Source organism: Adelges cooleyi, unplaced genomic scaffold (genome assembly GCF_023614345.1).
Source record: "Adelges cooleyi isolate 19-005CV unplaced genomic scaffold, UGA_ACOO_1.1 ACOO_flye_CR_arks_rails_tigmint_CR_PRNA_651, whole genome shotgun sequence".
NCBI lineage: Eukaryota > Metazoa > Arthropoda > Insecta > Hemiptera > Adelgidae > Adelges > Adelges cooleyi.
In genome coordinates, this window is record NW_026096352.1 from 8,742,318 (window position 1) to 8,764,076 (window position 21,759).

The window sequence follows — 21,759 nt, forward strand, 5'->3', positions numbered from 1 at the left end:
CAGCCCTCAGTTGGGTTTGATTTCAGCTGATATTATTACGTTTTCCGTTGATTATATAACATTATTACGATGGCGAATAGACTTTACTGTGTAGTATACAATAATAATAATTGCTCCTTACAGCGCCCTTAGATGATGGTACACTGGCTCTGCCTGCTGCTGCTGCTGCAACTACAACACGAGCACGAGGAGGCGGCGACGACCACTCGGGTGTACCGTGTAGTGTTCATCTGACGACCACCGGGGTTCGACGTGTGTCCGCTTGTGTGTCTGAGCATCTGCCGACGACCGTGTGTGCACCGGCGAACGTGTATATTATTATTATTATTTTCGACACATAAACGAATCACTGTTGAACGGCCCGGGGCAAAAAACAAAAACTATTTAAACGAAATTTTTATTCCTAAAAATATTCTGTGCTTTACCCGCGTGTGAATCCGATAACGATGCGATGACTTGACGACGCGTTTGACGTACGGTCGGTTTTTTTTTTTTAATTTCAACAATTAACCCGCTTAATTAAAATCGACTTGGATATTCGGTGTGTTCTCTATTTAACGTTAAGTCGTCGGTAGGCCGTATACACGGGCATGTACGCCACCACGGTAATGGTTTTCGGTTGCCTCTTGGCCACGGCAAAAGCTTCGGTGGACAGCGGGCGGCGGCGGCGGCAGCAAGGAGACGGCGACATTCGACGAACAAGGTAGGAAGAGACGGCAAATGTCTTAGTTTATTACACTTAGCTAACCCGACTCGTCTTAGTTTACTCCACCGACAAACGAAGATAGACACCCGTTTTTTACCCCCAAAAAAATTGAACGCGTATATTACTCGAAAAGCTTTATAAAACCAATTTAGTTTTACCGACACGTGACAGCTAATAGCGTACCCAGCGATTGTTTTAATTCGATCAGCAAGAGTAATTTCAATTTTTATTTTTTTTTAATATTATAGAACTATTTCATTAAAACAATCGCATTATAAAAAAAACCTTTAATTTAAATTAACCTTTATAAAAATAGATTTAAATTGTTTTATAAACAAACAATTTTCATTGACATGTTTTATATTATATTATCTCGTCCGTTGACAATCGAGTACTTCACCCTAATTATTACACTCGTAGTTGCAATTTATTTCAATCACTTAAATAAGCAAACAAAATTCAGTAGAGTCGAGATAAATTTCAATAAGAAAAAAAAATCGAATCGAACATGTTCATGACTATGTTAAAAAATACATCCTCAGTTTCGCATCGAAGCTAAAATATACTCATTTTTAATAAAAACGCTTAAAACGTGTCAACCTTGGACACAATAATATAATATACATTTGCATACCTATTATTAAAACGCGTTTGTTTGTTTAAAAATAATTTCTTTTTTTTTTTCCAATAAAAATATTATAGGTTAATACAATTATATTTGAATGTCTATAAAACGCCGCACGGTTCAGCTGTTGTACGTTGTTGGTCGTCGCGGGTTATTTTTCTACCTCTCTGTTTCCTTTTGCCAAATTATTATTATTCTGTTGCTTTTGTTTTGCTCCAATTAAATTGCTACTTGTAAACGTGGTTTGCGCGTCCCGAAAGCCGCGTCGGACGGACGGGGACAGAGGAAAAGACCATTTGCTCTTGGGGTAAAAGTCAAATTGCCGTGGCCGTGGCGAAAAAGGCATTTCCAAAATTACCGTCGTGCTGGGCCGGCGAAAAATCGACAGCAACTCGAGGTGTCGGCGTTAATGTTTAAAGTTTTCTTACCTCCGCTTAGATCCGCCGGAAATTCCACTACCGTTGTCTTTCGGATTACTTTTTCAAAACGCTCTTTCCCTGCCCCGCAACACAAAACGGTTATTTGCGAACAGCACCCCCAAAAGGCATCGCTTATAAAAACAAAACAATGCAATTCATTTTGTCCCATACTCGTCTCCTACTTCCTCTTTCCAATGGCGGCTCAGGTATGTATAGGTTTAAATGCATTCCATGCCGGGTCTCCAACGGGTTACCCGCATCCGGTGTCCAGGAGTCCATGGCAGGAATTTGTTTTTTCAATATTCAGTTCAGTAAGTAATAACCAGGATAGACTAAAATGACAAAATGGGATTCGTGTTGTCTTGATGCGGTTTGAGCGTTTTTGTTTTGTCTTATCTCACGGGTGAGAAATTTTTCAATGACGTAGTCCACCCTGAGGTTTCAAATGATACAGTGAGACGATGCATTCGGTAGGTTTTCACTTGTAATTTGAATGCGGACAAAAGCGGCTCCATACCGGTTAGGAATTTTGCGCACAGAAAATTAAAACGAATATTCAAAACAAAGAAAGATGTCCTGTTCGTTCTTGAATTTAGGTACGAAAGCCACGGCAGAGCGTGAAATAACTATAGACTTAACTACTTACATTCGAAAGACTTAAATCACATCGACTTTTCGTATTGCGCCTGTCAACATTTTTTTATTATAATTTGCAGCATACAAACACAATAAAAATTGTGTAAATTTCATCACTAAAAAAAAAACTAAAATTAAAATGGGCCTTTATCTTTTTACAAAAAAAGGTTTGATTGTAATTTGCACCACATATGTATATTATATTATACAGAGTGATTCATTAAGACTAAGACGCTCATTTTCTCATAAAAATGTGCAATTTACTGTTTGAAAACACTTAATTTTATGTTGTTTCACAACATTAGACACTAGACAGGATTCAAATATTTAGTTTTTTCCTTTTGAAACTTAAATAGTAAGGTATTTATTTATATGCGTGCAAATACAAATAATACTACATCCCACCCACCTTCCGGTTATAAATTCTAAACTTTAATAACAATAAAATTAATTATCCAGATATAGCTATTGATCAGTCGAAATTGTCAGCTAATTATTCTTAATTTAAAAAGTTAATTAAATTTATTCACGTTCCCATTTAAAGTTCAAAAGTTAATAGCGCTCCGGAAAATATTTAATAAAGGTAAATACTTGGTAGTTTTTATAGTATTATACATTAATATAAATAGAAATGTTTTCGAAAAGAAAAACAATAAAAAATTTAATTATTTTCCAGAAAAATTAGTGTCTTATCCTTAATGAATCACTCTGTACATATTATGATAATCACAATAAAAAAACTTTGTTAGCTCAGTGTAGTTTTGTTAAGTATAAACAATTTCAAATTTTAGCTTCAATGCAAAGCGAGAAAGGAATATAACATGACATTGTATATGTGTTATTTGTTCCACTACGTTTTTGCAAAGTGATTTTATTCAATTTTATCACTTTTATTTATAATAATTCCTGTAGGCCTGTGACCTCTCCGTTTCCTCATTGCTTTGATTACATTATGCCTATACTCTACTGTACTAGTCCTCTCAGATAAAATCACTTTCAAGTTAACGCTTTGATGCTCATTTGTAAATACAGAACCTTAATTTAAAACTTTCTAACTTTGCTGGTTTATACTGTGCTTGATTTGGACTGTACTGGCTTGAAAATACTAACTACCGATTTGCATCGAAGCGTTTTTATCACTTTCAGATTTAAAAATTCCTGTAAACCTGTGACCTCCCCGTCCCCACTATGCCCCGACTCAACTATGATCCGTCCCCACTATGCCCCGACTCCACTGTACAGGTTTTTTTTTTAATGTATTTAAAAGATATACTATAAAATAGTAACAAAATGAATACCCATCACGTGTAAATAATTACTCAGATAAGACGTGATAATTAATAACTCTGCCAATAAATAAAATGATAATTAAAATCGTTATAAAAATTCAGTTTACTTGATTGGCTATTAATAAAAATTTCCCATAATGCTTATAATATAATTTAAATAAAATTGTGCAATTTTTAAACAAGTTTCTATGTATATTTTGCAATAATACAAATACTAGTATTGAAATAGTAATATGTGTTTGGTTATTTTATACAAAATAATAAAAAGCGTCGGTGATATTATATATTATAAACTTATTATTTATTTTAAACTTATATTGAATATATTATATTATTTGTTAGCCTGTTTTCCATTTTCCCTTTGAAGTTATATTATTAGAAACCACAACTATGTGATTTTTTAGTGGTCATTACATACAATTCAGTACCTTTCTTAAATATTGTTATTTTCAAAATATTTATTATTTTCTGTGACAAATTCCAATGAAGTGCAAATTATACGTATACACCAAAAATTGTTTCACCATTATGTTTTAACATTATCGAGAATCGACACCGGTTGTGTCTGTCGATAGCAATGTTCAAATTTTGGGTTATACCAATTCATTTTGATTCCACGAAAATCAACTGCGGCTACATGAGACGTCATAACATACCTAGTATACCTAGTACTATTATTATTATTTTCCCAGTTTTCCAAAACGTATATTTTTAAACCCAAACAAACGAATAAATTTGACCGCCATTGGTCGGTGCCCGTTCAAAATCTACAAGAATATAATCCTGTGATAGTAACAATAATTGATTGTGCTCAATTTGTAAACGTCCGGTCGTTTCAACACCGGTTCTATTAGCATAATACTATTTAAACGTATCTTAATAAGCATTCCAATACGACGGGTGCTATTGATTTATGTTCTTCTTTAATTAAATTATCGGATGTCTTGAAAACAAAACGAAACTCACCGAACTGACTTGACTCGCCTAACCGCAGTGCCCGCAACTATTATGTTGTCAAATCTTCAACCCTCCACACACACGTCCGACGTCTATAATATCAACATATTGTATTCGATACACATTTGCATTGGTAATTAGTTTATTATAATATATATATATATATATTTTTTATCGATTCTGTAACACCGATAGCGTTTTTACTGAATTTAATTTATAAGCTTGCGCCTATTTTATATGTGTGTTTATAGTATTTTAATATATTATACATATACCGTTGAGTATGTGTCTGCATGTGCGTGTGGACAACTCGATCCGGAAACCGGTACTCACAAAGCGTTGTGGTGTGAACGATAAATAACATTTTTGGATTTCACGGTTTAATCCTTGGGCACGGCGAAACAATTAGGCAATATCGCGTCTCCCGCGTGAACGCGACTAATCCAAACCCAAAGTTATCCGGAACGATAAACTATTATTATTATTGTATATTTTATTTTTTACAACCGTATATCTGTTAATGGGGATTTTTTTAGTCGGCGTCTGTTTGATTTCAACTAGAAATTATAATAACACATTAATAGTATGTTTTAACACTATGGACATAACAATTATTATAGTGATTTATTAGACCTCGTTGGTTGTTGTTGTACTTATTACTTATTTCTATTATATCTTATTTATTGTAATAATTACTATGCAAAGACCTATGACATAGACATATAGTCGTAGCTAGTGTTAAAAACGTTTTATTGGTAATTACTAGTTTCGGTGTTTCACACCATCATCGGGTTATGCGAAATTTGCATTAACAAAATGATTAAAATCAACAACATACTTACCTACCAAATTCACATAAATCATGCATAAAATACAAGTATAAAAAATATAAATCATTTCATCATTTTATGTAACCTGATTATTGCGAAATACCGGAACATTTTAAACACTGACAAATATTTTCTCCTTGAGTATTATCTTTTTAACTAAGAATAATTCGTTAGATTCCCAAATTGTACGTGTATACAAAATACATTATGAGCAATGCGTTAGAATGCTTTTGACATTAGACATACAGCTGCAATAGGTTCGATAATCTTAGGTACTTAGTTAATCCTCGGTGTCGTCATATATACCCTACTTGATTAAAGTAAGACATAAAAAAACGGTAGAAAGCGAGCAAGACGGTCAGTATATAGTCGTGACAACCCTGAAGATAAACTCTACAAAGAGTCCGAAACTTCGGTTGACAACGATTGACACGGATATATTATCTGGAAATCATCGAACCCGTGAAAGTTTCAACATATTCGTATCAAGACATAAAATAATGTTTAAAATAAATTTAATTGTTTTCCAATTATGCATGACAAGTGTACTTTATAACGTTATTGAAATAGTATGGATTATATTTTACTCTGTATTATATTTTAAAAATAACTGTTATTGCATACTTGCTTCCATAAACTACCCGCTCGTTTATATAAAATACTAATTTCGATTTTGTACAGGTTTATTGGAATAGCTTGTTTTGCCGATTCTAGTTTTAGAATACAGCATGGGCGTTGCATTGTGCGTTCAATACAAACCTGGTTTTTTACAACAGTTTTCATATTATAAAAATAAGCGATTTTTCTGAAAAGCCAATAAAGCAATTGGCCGTAATAATAGATGCATTGAAACGCTAAGCCTAATATCACTAAGTGTTTTGAAATACATAAACTGGTAATAAAACGACACCCTCGTAAGTATGGGTGTATCTTTTGAATTACAGGAAAACATATAAAATTCTCACTCATGTTTCTCTTGTTTTTTTTTCTTTCTAGTTTTTCTCGAACTTTGAATAATTAAATAGAACATATTATTATGCATTCGCTATAGCACAATTTACATTTGTAATTTCGACTTTTCCAAAAAGTACAAAGCGATTTAATATAATGTATTCAGACATTCGTAGTAGTTTCCTTTTTCTTCCTCAGTCTTTTTCCTCGTAGTTGAAAAGCAATCTATAACACTCAGTCCACGTTATCACGTCTTATACCGTTCGAACCTTTGACGGCGTTTGTGTGTCTTCTAACCTTTATCAGATGTTATAATAGTTTCGTTTGTCATTATATAGCACCAACGATGCGATCTAACGCGACAAACGGTATAGTATTGAAATTTAAAATGCATGATTTATTTTGTTTTATAAAACGCCAATAAAATAAAACGTGCAAACTCCAAATGTTGAACTGGTTAAAAATGTGGTTAAAAAGTAACTATTAAAACAGTAATAATATTAATAATAATAATACTGTTTTTGGTTATCTTTACATAAACTTATAAGGACAAGTAAACACACATCATTATAACGTTGATTGTTGTACCTTTTTGACTGTTGGTCAATCGAGCGTTTAATTTAAGCAAATTCAAAATACATATATGCGGGCTAATTGTGCGTTTACTTTAAATTTAACTAAGTAGAATTTTCAACATCCGTGTGTACTATATTATAATGAAAACAATTATTATAAAAGGTTTGTCCTATTCAATTTAATTGTTTTTACTGATAAAATTTAATTAAGTGTGGCATGATTTATTAGGCGGGTCACTAGATCAAAGTCACTAAAATGTGAACCGTATAAAATATAAGTATGTTTGTCAAACGTATCCTGAGTGAAAATAAATTAAAATGCGGTAAAACATTATTAATTTTAAACTTTATCATATAAAAAAAATTCAGACGTATTTAAATAAATGCGTATGGCGTATTGACCGGGAGTGGCTATGGCTAACTTTATGCCAGTTCGGTCGCCAGGGTGCACGGCATTTCAGCCATACATTGGGGTTGATAGTATGGGTCGCCGCTAAAAATCCCGGGGGGTCACCCATCCAGGATCAAGCAGCAACGGACACAGCTCAACCTCAAGTGCCACGCGGCATCTGAGGTGTCCACTGCGCCACACCTCTCGATATATAGCATATTATGTACATATATTGTCGGATATAATTATACAATTTTATGGCAATCGAGTTTATCACTAACTAAGCAATAATTATTTTTTTTTCGAATCTCTACCCTGATTGTTGTAAATAATAGTACCTACGACCCCTGACAAAATAATAGGTACTAACACTTTATGCGTACTCAAATTATCGTTTCTTCATAAACCTACACTGAATTTAATTACGATATACTCGTTTACCATGCTAGTACTAATATTTCTTCGCTATCTCTTTTGTGTTATGCAGTATAATATTACTTATTATAATCGTTAACGCTTACCGTGCTTTGTCTTGTTTATTTCAGTTTAACCTATAAATAAGGCTTATGGGGGTGATTTTGCTTGTCTACAAATTTCTCTCGGGCTTGGTCTACTCGATAATAGATTGTCAATAACGCAATGTAAAATATGCGCCAAACACCTATTCAATTGCCATCGTTTTTTCCCCTTTAAGCTATTTATTCAATCTTATACAAGGTATTTACTCTTCTATTAAAACAGTATATTATGTACATTTGCAATGAAAATCGTTTTAAAATCCTGCCCAATTTTTTCCATCGGTTAGAAATGCCGAATAAAATAATGATATGTAAATAGCATTCTTCACTATTATACAATATATTCCTCTTGCCTTATAGTGGAATAGTGTGTGTGCGTAATGTATATATATACATATATATTCATTATATATTATTTAAATGATAATTCTCTCAATAAAACTAAATCATTTGAAAAGTATAAGAGATTACTGTTTTATTACGCCAACACGATGATCGATTCCATGGATAGCCTTACTTTTATTTTAATGGTCACCCATAACAGTCGCAATATAGGTACTTAATAAAATCAAAATTATTAGTATTGTTATTTTAGTCGATGACGATTACTTTTGTCTACAAAAATTATAATAAATTAGCTCAAAAAATGTATTGTTGTCAGTCGATATAGTAATTATAATTGTGTTTGAAATACATTCATTTAATGTTTTTTATTTACCGGCCATTGATGATATTAAACGTTGTTGTTAGTAGCCTAACCACCCCAAACAGGTTACCTATAAATAATAACACAAAAAAAAGTAGGATTAAAAATAATTATTGTTATAATAATCTAATTTCTACCAATTATATAAATCCTCAAGTGAATCATAAATGTACTGCAAAAAAAAAGGCATCATGAAGTATACCAAAATAATATTTTACATTAGTTCTAAATAGGTGTAAAATAAATAATACATAAAATATATTAAATAAAGTTATTAGTGATCCTTTCCAAGTTTCATTTTATCTCAGAGCTCCGATAATATGGTCGTAAACAAAGATCAATAGCTAATATCTGTTGCCGTTCTTTTTTATAGTACGCCGAATGGCTAAAAAACAAAACTAAAACAATTTTAACATTTATATATATACTTACTAAGATTAATAATCCGTTAGAAACAGTATAAGCGAGGAAATTCCAAACTGCGTTGTCGTTAATTATAATATTCCGTCCATTCATTCACTTTTAGGTTTAAACTCGGAGACAAAAGTGTTTTTTGGATGAAGAAATAGTTACAGATAGTCTCTCTTCTTCTTGAGTTTTTTTCTACTATTACGGTTTATTATGTTAAAAAAGAAAAGGTTAAATTTGGATTAAATATATCATCGCCTTCTCATCGAGATCATAAATGGTATATTTATAAATATACTTATCTGATAAATATTTTTGAATACATAAACAGTTTTTTAACTTAACATATTTATGTAGTACGAATGTAGACGAAGTATATGTATCGAAATAACATTATTAGGATAATTTTAGTCCGAGCCTTATTGCACTGGGTTTTTGCGGTTTATTCGATATGCGTTCACTGAGGTGTTTGGTTAAAAGGTGTAGGCACGTATAATAGTTGTATGTGCATTGATTGTGTCTATGGTCGACCAATAGGAAACGTAGTGCAGAAAAAGGTTAAGGGAAAAATAAATATATATATAAAACCAAAAAAAAAAAAAACCACCGTGAAAGGTCACCCTGTCGGTGTTTTTCGTTTTCACAAATATATTATTATTATTATTGGTCTCCATAGACCTTTTCCGGGCGTTCTTTTTCGGCCAATCTTGGGGTACGTTGTTCTGGTGTCGACATTTCAATGGAGTTGTTACTATATTGCTATTAATATTGTTATTATTATTTACGGACACTTTGCCGCCGCTTTTGTCATAACGTTTGCAGGCTGTCTAAAGAGATATCCAATCACGAGACAATGGTTGCAGTGTATGTGATTGTGTGCAAAATGTAATGATGGTTTTCTGATTTCACGAGCAAAGGCGTGACAAAAAAAAAACACTTTATGCTATTCGTCCTTCGTTTACGTTGACAGGTGTTGTCCTGAAAAAAAGCTCTGCGCTATTATTCCAATATTTTGCTGACACTATTTCTACCTCTCGGCCGATTTCTTTATTAAATATATATATATACCCGATCATAGACGATGGATAAGTTCTTATCGTAAGTTTTTGGTCGGATTATTATCTCTACTGAATAGATCTTTGCCAGGTTACAAATTGTATTGTGTTATAATATGGACCAATAATTGAATATGCCAAACCGGCGAGAAACACTAACGTCTACTCATTTTGTGTAAGATCAGATTTGCCATTTTTAACATATGTTTATTGTCGTTTTACTGAAAATGAAATTCTTAGTTATCGGTTTGGCCTCGTTTTATTTAAAGCTATTCGTGAATATCTTTTAATATTGTCTTCTAAAGCTCTAACAATACTAATATTATTGTATTTTACACATATACATATAAAAACGTATGAGTAACAAATGACAATTTCACTATGGTAGCTAGTTTTAAAGCTCACGTATTTTTTTGTGTGTGTGTGCGCCGTCGATTCCTTACCACAATTATATTTACAAAAGTATGGATAGTGCGTACAATAGCGGTGGTAAAGGAGAATTATATACAGTCAATTACAGGGTCGGTCCCCTCGAGAGATGCAAACTGTCCCGGGAAAACGACTGAGCCGGTACATCGAGTTGCACTGGGAGTTGGGCACTTTTCTTCAGTACTTACATATTATAAATAATACAAACGCACCACCCTCCATCGGCCGCTCGTCCATCCGCAACGGTTTATCTGTGGCTAACCTTATACGACGTCGAGTCTACGCAAAAAGGTCTCTTCAAAAGTATAAAAATAATAAATATTACGTGTCTTTGAAAATCTCGTGGGACTGTCTAGTTGGACAGCCGAGGTAAGTACAAGAGCAACTGTGTTACTCAGAAAAAGCCGGCTAATTGGAGAAGTTTAAAAGATATACCTCTACTCGTCGGCCAATTCGCAACGTGCAACTTTCATAACGGAGCTTGGTAAAATGTGCGACACATTTATGTCGTTAGTAAATTAGGAAGACGTTGTTCGTAGGCTACGAGTTTTGGATCGATGATCATATTCCTCTGCCCCATCCTCTCACTATCACTGGCTATAATAATCTAATAAATTACTTAGAAAAAATATGTATTAAATACAAATTTATTGAGCAGCACGACTTGTCAATCTTTACTTTTTGAAGTTATCAGAAATCGTCAACAGTGATTTTAAAGGCTAAATTTGAATAGTCGCATTCGAGAAAGAGATAAGTGATAAGACATATTTTTATCTGAAGAATTCTAATCACAATTATTTTTCAACATATTCTTAGAAAAATGACTCTTTCTCGCTAAACCCCGATGATTTTGTCTGCGTTTCTTATTTTTCGGGAGACGGCATTTTCTATGAAACTTTCCGTAATAGACTCAGCACCCGTAACGCTGTCGGTAAAGATATTTTAACGAATTTCAGGGTGAAAAAATGCAAATCAAACATTATTATATAAAATCACTTCACTTAATATTACCAAAAATACGTATAGATAATATGATCTTAAAAAAAAACAATATATCGAATAATACAATACAGAAAATATTATTTATGAACTAAGTGGTCGTCAAATCTGCTGTATAAAAAATAAAACGTGACATTTATACACCATATCGCCACAATATGTAATATACAAATAATATCATTGTGGGGTTGTGATTGTTTAAACGTTTTAACATAACAAATAACCTTTTTTTAACCATAAAATTTCATCTGGAACTAATTCAAAAGCGTATTAGGGTCGTCATAATTTTTACAAAAACCCAATTTCTGTAAATAAGGGTGTAAACCGATAGAGTTAATGATTCGTGACGGTTTATCTGTATTGTCACTGGTGGAAAAAAAATGTTTAAATAATAACGAGAAAGCATCTTTCTTGCTGAGCCACCCAGACTGAACTGAAGGACAAATTATGTTGTTGTCCTTCAGTTATACCGTAATAACAATAATTATGGTTGTTTGGTTTTCATATAATAACAGTAACAACTATGACAACAATATCAAACGTTGACAAATTGTGAACATTTTCGACTAAAATTTATGTTTGATTATAATAATAAAAAACAAATGATGTGCTTTTCTTTTTTTAACTTCTAGACTAGAATGAGTTTTCAACAATAGCGGAATTTTATTTTAGATTTTCACTGACAACCGTCACGATATACACACAGAAAATTACAAAAGCTCATCAGATTTATTTGCTACAGTACAGTAATTTTTTTAAGAATTTATCCACTGCACAGTTTCTAACTATTTTAACGGTTGAAGTTTACAATATTCATGTAATTAATAAAACAATTTTAAAACATTTATGTATTATTGTATCAACGCTCTAGTAAATTCACCAGGAATCTTATTGCCCATTGAAATATTTTGTAACTTGTAAATACCGGGGTTGATCTCACGCGTACCAACTTATGATAATAAAATAAAACAAAATAGAAAATTAAATAAAGCAGCTTATGATGATGGGAAATAAATTCCTTTGAGATGGAAATGTGAGACAATAGCAAGGGAATGAATTTTAAAATAGGTAAGAGAGATTATAGCAAAGGTATTTAAGCCTTAAGATATAGACGGAAGAAAAAAGTGAGTAAATAAAGTCATGGTAGTATGTGAAGTAGAAATAGTGACGAATGGGGAGCGTATTGGAAAAAAGTATTAGCAAGGTTAGTTCATTTTTTGTTATTTACCGTTAAAAGGAAAAACAAGTTAGTACTTTAAAACTACGCGTTAAAAATGTATTTTTAATATGAATGGATTACTTTTGACTGAACTTGTCCAAACTTGACAATCAAATATAAATAAAACTACTAGCTGTCTATATCCACGCTAGACAATCTCATGTCTACCAGAAGGCGAAAGAATAGTAAACACCTCTGGTGAAAGAAACGTCGCGTCAGCGAGAAAATGAAAAAGAAATTGTCATTTGGTGACTAGTTTTCTTCCTGTTCGGATGTTAACTTAGAACAGCTCTCGGCAGATGCTGTAACACACTCGAATGTACATTATATTGCATGCAATAATGCGTGTTAGACGTGTCATGACTGTGTGTAATTTGTATGATAAAGACACAAACAAATACGTTGCTCCCGCTTAATACCTAGTAAAATAGTCAAGATTCACCGTCGCGTCTTGCTTTACTATTTAACTCGAGTACGTGCGTTATTAGAATATATATTTTTTTTTAATCTATATTTTTTCTCTCTTTACGCTTTTTCCTAGCACTCGTTTGTTGACATCTCCTTTATCCTGCAAAGTATTTAACCTTCATATGCTCAATCAGAATATCTTTTGCCTTTTACGTTTATTAACAAAATACTCACAATATGTCACGATGATGGTTTGACACAAATTTTAACGTTGTGTAAACGTTTTGAAACATTCAATTTCGCGCCAAAACATCATTATAAAATTATCAATAAAATGTATTGATCATTTTAACGATTTATCGGTAATTTAATGTCGAAAACATGTTTGACAACATTTTGAAAATATTTAAATTTGTTTGCTGTATTGGACTATGTACAACATAATATGCTTGTGCTCTGTACTCCTGCTGTATATTATTGTGAAAAAATAGCGCTCGGTACGTTTATTAATGTATGTATTGGGCGTACAAACTTTGACGTAGACAGTCGCTGCCACCACGGCCTATGGTTTGTCCCTAGACACCTGATAACATCTTGAGAGGTCGGTGATTACAAAAGTGTTTGATTTCGCAATCTCGCCTTTCGTCCTATGATTAAAGAAAACTCTCTATACGAGTCGACGTGTTTGTGGGGACGATCATCCGTCCAAGAGTCAGAGTAGATTAGAAAAGGCCGTCATTTGACCCGAAAAATTAGTTCCGTTAAGATGATTAAATTTCTACAAATTCGCCGAGACGGCAAAGTTTGTGTGTGTGCGTATGTGTGTTTGTACTATTACAATGGGTCGAGCTCGACATTTTCGACGGGTTTGACAAGCACACGCGCACTTATGTGTCACATTACACATTAGACCTAACCGTGGTGTCGGTTGAACAAAATAAAATATAATTAAAAAAAAACTGTGTAAATCATTGTTTGTGGTACCGAGAGGAATCGTATTACTATTCGGACTGTTGGACGCATCGTCCGTTATAATGTTTGATAGGTAGGCATCTATATTTGGATCCGGTAGCAATCAATGTCCATATTATATGTGATAATATATTATACCGGCATAATAACGATATTATAATTATTTTTCCACGACGCCGTTTCGTCTCTCTCTGGCATTTCTCCCGGTTATGTAAATTATAATAAAACGTGACGTCTGACGCGGTTCGCCCAAGTCCTAAATCCCGACGTAAGTTATACACATACTGCATACAACCATATAACAATGATACGCTTTATATTTACACAACAGCAAACAATATGCGTGTTATGCATTTTTTTTTTATACGTTCAGGTCAGATCACCTGTATTGAATAATGTGCAGTTTAAAACATATGACTACTACTTTGTACTATAGGCAGACAGATAACGTGAAAGATACAACGCCTTATCACTTTCAAACTGTTAGTGTATTACGTACAAGTCACTATGAGGTCGAACAATTATGTCTTGTTTACATAAACACAGAAACGGTTAACGCTTGCGTATTTTGCTTAGGTCATGCCACGCGAACACGAACAAAAGATTTATAATCCGAATTCGACCGCGTATGTACAGAAGAAGGCCCATTAAAAAAAAAAATCACAAAATAATAACAATAATAATTACACGGGCGATAAACGTATATAATTATAATATAATGTGTAAATTGTTTTTATTTCCTCCAACCCTTTTTAATTAATTCGGCGTTCGAGTTAACGAACCGCTTGTACGAAGTCTGTAAACTAAATACGAACGGTCAGGTAAAGTAAACTCTGGGGTTGATCGTTAGCCCTAACCGGCAGGACCGTGGGAGGTTAGTTAAACAAATTAAAAAATTTCGTTCATCATCATTTATATTAATAATATATTTTAAAGTATTGTTATCTATATAATATATTACATGCAAACTTCTCGCGTTCTACCGCATCCCGTTTGTAATGCCCCAAAAACCTTTGCTGCCTTTTACATACGTCGGCACTGTGTAGGTACTAGGTACATATTATGGGCTGTAAACTGTTTACAACATATGCGTTGCTTATGAATACCTACTTAAAAGTACTTTTTATCCTGTACAAGAACATTACTAGGCGTATAGCGCCAGAAAAGATTAACCTACAAATTATTTTAAAAAAAGCCAAGTACAATTTTTTAAATGTCATTATTTAAATGCCGATTCATCAAAAATTTAGTCGTTTCGGAATTCTTTTCCTCGCTTAGGGCATTTCAGTCTTACAGTACAAAAAAATGTCGCAAAACGTGAATTAACAAAAAATTATTTAGGAAATTTAACAGTAAATAACACTTTTAATGTATTCCTACAATGTTTGAGCTCGACTTTCTCTAGCAATATATTTTCTTAGGTTTCAGTGTTATTGCGTTTTTGATAAAGTTTTGTAATTGGGGACTCAGGAATGAATCACACATACATCTTTAACGTGTAGTGCCGAAGGCGGTATATGATTGTGTTAAGAAAAACCGCCGTAAACGTTTTATTGTTGTAAAATGCAAAGATATTTTTTCATGTATTAAAGTTTCTGTTTGCTGCTTGTTTATTATCACAAGTATAACACTAGGCGATTGCTATAAACCAGACAATCGACGCCGAGTTTCTTTCCCTATCTGATTTTTGCGGTTTACATTAATTGTTCATGATGGTGTCATTTTGGCCGTTTCTCGAAAAACCATATACAAATTTCATCGAGTATACAGGGTGATTTTGAATGATGTTGGTGATGAATGATCTACTCAATATCTCGAAGAGAGCAATTAGTTGTTGCGTTTTTATACAATTCTATCTAAATTGTTCACAAACGTTTTTGTCAAATGATTTTTGACCCCCACCCAAATTAGTTATTTTTATAGTAACTTTTGAAACCCAAATGATAACGTATAATATATATTGTATTAGCTTTTTAAATTAAGTCGTTGGGTAAGATTTTGAATAAATTCAAGATCTGCGCCTGACACTTGTCGGTAATGATAACACAGTTGAACGTCGCAGGAATGGATCAAAGGTCTTGTTGCGAGGTGTGCAGCTGTGTACGAGTTCTTTATAACCGCGGTGAAGATATAATATTATATTGTTATTCGAGCGGGTATTTTTGTTTGTGGTTTTTTTTTTAGGTAATCCGAGCAGGTTACATTACAGCTCACATTTTGTCGCGTTTAATGGTTTCTGTTACATCTTTTGTTTATAACACCACGGCGGTCGATTGCAGGCTAGAAAATAGAAAACGAATCACATATTGCGTAAAATAGAATGTTATTTTAATAGTTAGGTATTACTCGTGTCATTTGTAAATAATTAAAAACTCTGTAGTTTACATGTAAACTGTATAGGTACAACGCAGTATAAATTAAATCAAAACTTTTCCATATTTGTTAGGGGCGCGCTTGAACATTGTAAATCTTGTAAATCGGTTGCATACCGATTGGACATAAAGTTTTGTGATATAATATAAAAAATATATAGTGCCGTTTTAAATTTATTCTGATAATAGCTATTAAATAATATAGTTAGAGAAAAAAAATCTATGATAACATTTTAATATACCGACCAAACGTTTAAAGTTCCAGCCGGACAATCACTTTTGGATGTTTTATTATTATTATTATATTATATGATGGTATATTATGTACAAACGTTTTATGATAACGATTTTCGACGGGTCCCGTTTCGCATCGAGCAAATCGTTCAGAAGAATTGTCCGTGTAAAACCGTGCGTTAGCTGTTACGAATGCAAATTGAATATTAATAATACGCGTGTATGTAGACAACCCCGGCGGGCACACGATTCGTTTGGGTTAAAACAAAGTTCTTTCGTCTATAGAGCCGTTGATTGGATGCGCGTTTAACGTTGAAAACTGTTTTGAACCACAACCGAACCCACCCCAACTCAAAGTCATCGTTAAAACACATCATCATACTAATGTGATGAACTTGTCTTTTAATATTCCCGTTATTAACGTTTAATTTAAACGGAAAGTGCCGGAAGGCCCAGTGTAATCCGTATGTTGTCACAGACCGTGACAAAATCGTTACCATTGCCTACCTACCATTTCCATTCGACCTACTATAATTTATAAACCTGTATGATGTAAATGCAGAGACATAATTATTATTGTTGTTATTATTTTGCTGCCTTAGTAGTCGTTCTTATTAATATAATATGTTTATTGGCTTCGATGCGGAGCCGAGAAAGTATTGGTTTCATTGTGATGTATTTTTTTCGAAAACACCTGAAAGGTATCTTTAAGGTCAACGATTGAAATAGACTCACAAATTACCTATACAAATCAAAGAAAACACTTATAAAATATATTTTTTTTAATATGATACGCGCCAAAGTATGTTTTTGGACTTGTGGTCAAAAACTGGACTGATTGTAGACTTAATGTGTACATAATAGATAAGATGTACATGTACAAGCTATGAACTATTTTCAAAACTCTGTAGTCTAACTTTTGAGCAGGCTCCATAGATTTTTTTTTAAGACTTCAACAGCAAGGTGTATTAGCCTGTTTAACAATATTACATGTATACTATTATTAAAATAGTATAAAATTCTTAATTACTCTACAATAAATATTATTACGTTATGGTAGTGCGTACAAATTGGTTGATCTTAAAAACGCAATTATTTAATTTACAATATTTACATATTTTATTGGCCGCTTTTAGATTTGGTTTTTTACCGTTTATATATAAATATTTCCATCGATGACTCTTTTTGAGTGGTTTTCAATAAAATCATTCACCTGCGACCTCTTCGACCTCACTGTGTTGCCTTTTTTTCTCGTTTATAATACCTATTACCTACTATCTTTTCCTATATTACAGCGCTATTAGTGTTTATCATTATTACATGGGAGAGCATCCTTGTTGTCGCCGTTTCACACCACGAGTAGGTATGTATGTGTTATAACTTATAATATATATATATGGTGTAAGGCTTATACCAGGCGGTACTCGAGTTTATAAATCATCGAAATCGTAAAGTTCTTCTCACCGCCAAAAACAATCTTTTAGAAACATTAACAGCTGTTGTTGTGTTAGAAAAATTAAAAGAACTGTGTATTTCCGTTTTTCGCGCGCGGCCTGATAGCAATAAACTGACGGTGGATTAGACCGTTCGTGAAAAATTGTATTTATCTCCTTGTTTGCGAGCCCCGCGGTAGGTAATATACCGATGCGCGTGTTAACCACTTATATAGTACACACTGTATACTTGTAAACACCTAATTTATAACCATTCGCGGCATTTACAACAAGTGGTGTAACTCTAACCCGAAAAAAAACACTGGTTTAAATTAAAATCGGTGTACAATTTATAGACCAATAAGATATATATATATATATATATAGATGTTGAATGTGATCTATGATTCGATCCTTTGTCGATTGAACGTATGTCAGACTAAAATTAATCGGTTTCTTTGCATATTGGCCAATTGAGATTCGACACCTTAACCGTACACTTATGTTTGTCTGTGTATCGTCATCTCTTCGCTGCCCAAGCTAACCTAAGATACCTAAACTTATCTTCTTTACTAGATAATATACACTTAATTTTTTCCGTAATTTTTTTTACCAGACATTTTCTTATCGTTTCAGCATATTTCCTCTAATTTTCATCGACCATTGTAATTGAAATCCACTGTACAATCAAAAATAAATCCTGGTGGAATTTCTGTTCAGTAGGTATAATGGGGTTTACGCCGGTATAAATCCATTCGACTTAAATGTATTCAAGAGCGCATGAATATAGCGACCTCGTTAATGCAAAACACATTAAGTCCAAAATCGTCTTTTTCGAGAATAAGTGTTTGTACATTTTATAAACTTTAAAAGTTTTCTAGATGGAATACATTTTTTCCCTACGTTATCATTTCTTTTATACAAATTCGTATTCTATTGATTGTTGTGAATAATAAAAAATGTACTACCTATCTTTAATTGGCAAATACGTAGTAAGTATAAAACGAATTATCAAGTAGGACTTATGCCTTTTGCAGGACCCATATGGTCATTTGTAATATTGTTGAAATGCAAATTTTAACTATTAAAGATATTGGAGCTAATTAATTTTGGTTTTATTGCAAATAGTTCATAGCGTATACAGGCAATACGCAACAGGCAATACGAAACGCGGTAAGTTCAAAAATGGACTAAACTGTTTTTCGCATGTCATTTGCATTATTGTGTAATTATTGTGAAATTTAAAAATTCTTATAGATTATTTTTACAACCGCTTTGGCAATATATTTTATAGACATAACAAACTGTTGTATTTTTAACACGATGTCGGTTATCAAGTAATATTCCCTTGTCTTAATTTAAATAAAAAAAAGAAAATATTGCCCGCTGTATATTATGCCTTAATGTGTTTTTGTGTATGAATTTCTTTACTCGTGCGACGTGTAAACACAGAATCTACTGTGCAAGCATATTCGATAAAAAGGCGCCTTCTCCGCCATTGTCGATCGAGTATTAACGATGTTTGTTTCTATGGCGGCGATGTGGGTAAAGTGTATATTTACTTAAAATATGTCTTAAGAATAAATAACGTAAATGTATATTCGTGCACATAGTAAACGTTAAAACGATAATATTGTTATGTTTGCCTCGGTGTTTTCAGTAGGCACTAGGCTAGTGTTATACGCGTGTTCTGGAGTTTTTATTTTTTTGAGCGGTGGCCAAGGGTTTGGGGAGACGGTAACCGTTGTACAAATAAGGCGCATGACTTTTATATTTCCTAGGTTTACATATTATTCTCGCCAAGTCCTCACTCGGGCGTGTGTGGTCTATTAAAACCGACGTCTGTTAGGTTTTTCGTTTTTGTGGACACAGTAAGTACACCGTCGGTCGGTGGCTCGACCACGTGCAGGGATCACACATTCTGATACACATGTAATCGCTTGTGCCACTACAGGTATACTGTAGTTCCCCCCCCCTTCATCTTTTCAGTCAATATGTTGTACAGTGAAATTGAATAATTTACAACTATTGGGCGTACTAGAAACCAAGTGGTGTAATGACTCATTTTTTTTTTAAATAAGGTAAGTGCACTTTTCTGCATTATGATATCAGATCATAATAATCAACCGAATAATTTCATTGGTGCAGCTCATTAATTAAAATAACCGATTGTGTTCGAGTTTCACATTACAAAGACCATTATTATGTTGACTGGTCGATAACCGGTTTGCAATAATTGCTTTAAATAATTAAACTTCAAAATCTTAGGACTTGAAGAAAAATGGAGTGAAGTATGCGTGACTTACGTTAAATGGGTCACCTTGTACTTATAAAACTATTACTTTTATACCTTTTAGGGTCTACTACTGTATGTACAAAAATTGTAATTAATTTATTTAAAAAAATATGTATGCGGCTCCTAGAAGGACCAAGCTGTATTTTCACTGGTATAGACAACAGCTAGTAACAGTCCAATGACATTAATAATGTGTAAAGAAGTTTTATAAATTATTTTTATTAGTGTATTGTTTAAAAAAAAATGACTGAGGTAGACAACGTAGGTACGCCTTAAAGATTTTGTTGGATAGAGTATTTTTTTCAAATTTGTAAAAATGAAGTCAGTCTAACAATAGTTTATTTGGTTGATTTTATTTCTGATCACAATCTAATGTCGTTTCCCGCACTAGATTTCATTAATAATAGATTCTAACGGCACCGAGTCGAACAGCTATTAAATAAAATTATCTTCATTATTCTTCGACGCCGGTTTAGTCCGAAATTATAATTGTATTATAGCCATTAGCTTATAGCAATACAATACAATTACCGATTACCGTACGATACCGACTAAAGACGTTTTTTTTTAATGGTCTATTGAGTCTGAGGTAGAATAATATAATTGCTTACCAAGATAAATTCATTATTTTTGTTGTACTGATTTCAATTGCACTGAGTTTGGATTGCTGTAACACTAAAGGCTTCTGTTTTTTTCTTCATGGAATACAAAATATATCTCTATTTTCAAACAAATATAATTTATTTAATAAAAGAAAAGTATCAGTCGCGGTTCAATTATTGTTAAAATATTGTACAACAGAGGAAACGTACTAACAAATCGAACATTTTTTTTTTCATTATTTCAAAGTATACAAATTATTATTACCTGTGTTATTGAACTACAGTCCAACCGTGTAAACGAATTTTGAAACAATATGATAATAGTCGATAGTTTTTTTTAAATTATTATTATCATTGTTGGTTTAAATAATAAAAACAGGAAATCCCTGTCGTCAAGTGTTTTTTTGTCCATGTACATACGATAACATATAGCGCCTCCGATAATGGCGTCTAATTAACGGTTTTGTAATGTGTGAAATAATTGTTTAGCTTCCGACTTGTTAAACAAATAATAATACTAATAATTAACGGAGTTTAATACGTGATGTACTGTGAGCCGTGTGAAAATTGAAATCGCTCTGAAAAACCCCGTTAGACGTTATATAGCATCACCACAGTAATTGACATGGGAATAGCCGCCTTAGTAATTGGTCGGAACACGCCAAAGTTTAAAAAAAGTTTCCAAGTCCTTTAAAGTTTCTTGTCATTTCGTTGTTAATCCAATATTAG

The 21,759-nt window shown here is 32.9% G+C and overlaps 1 protein-coding gene across 1 annotated transcript in view; it reads left to right on the plus strand.

Annotated features, from left to right (window-relative positions):
• The first annotated feature begins 236 nt into the window (after nucleotides 1–236).
• LOC126844259 (hemicentin-2-like) overlaps nucleotides 237–21,759 on the plus strand; it is a 261,328-nt gene continuing 239,805 nt past the window's right edge. The window contains exon 1 of the mRNA XM_050582305.1: nucleotides 237–703. The gene's annotated coding sequence lies outside the window, so the exon portion shown is untranslated. The remainder of the gene's footprint in view (nucleotides 704–21,759) is intronic.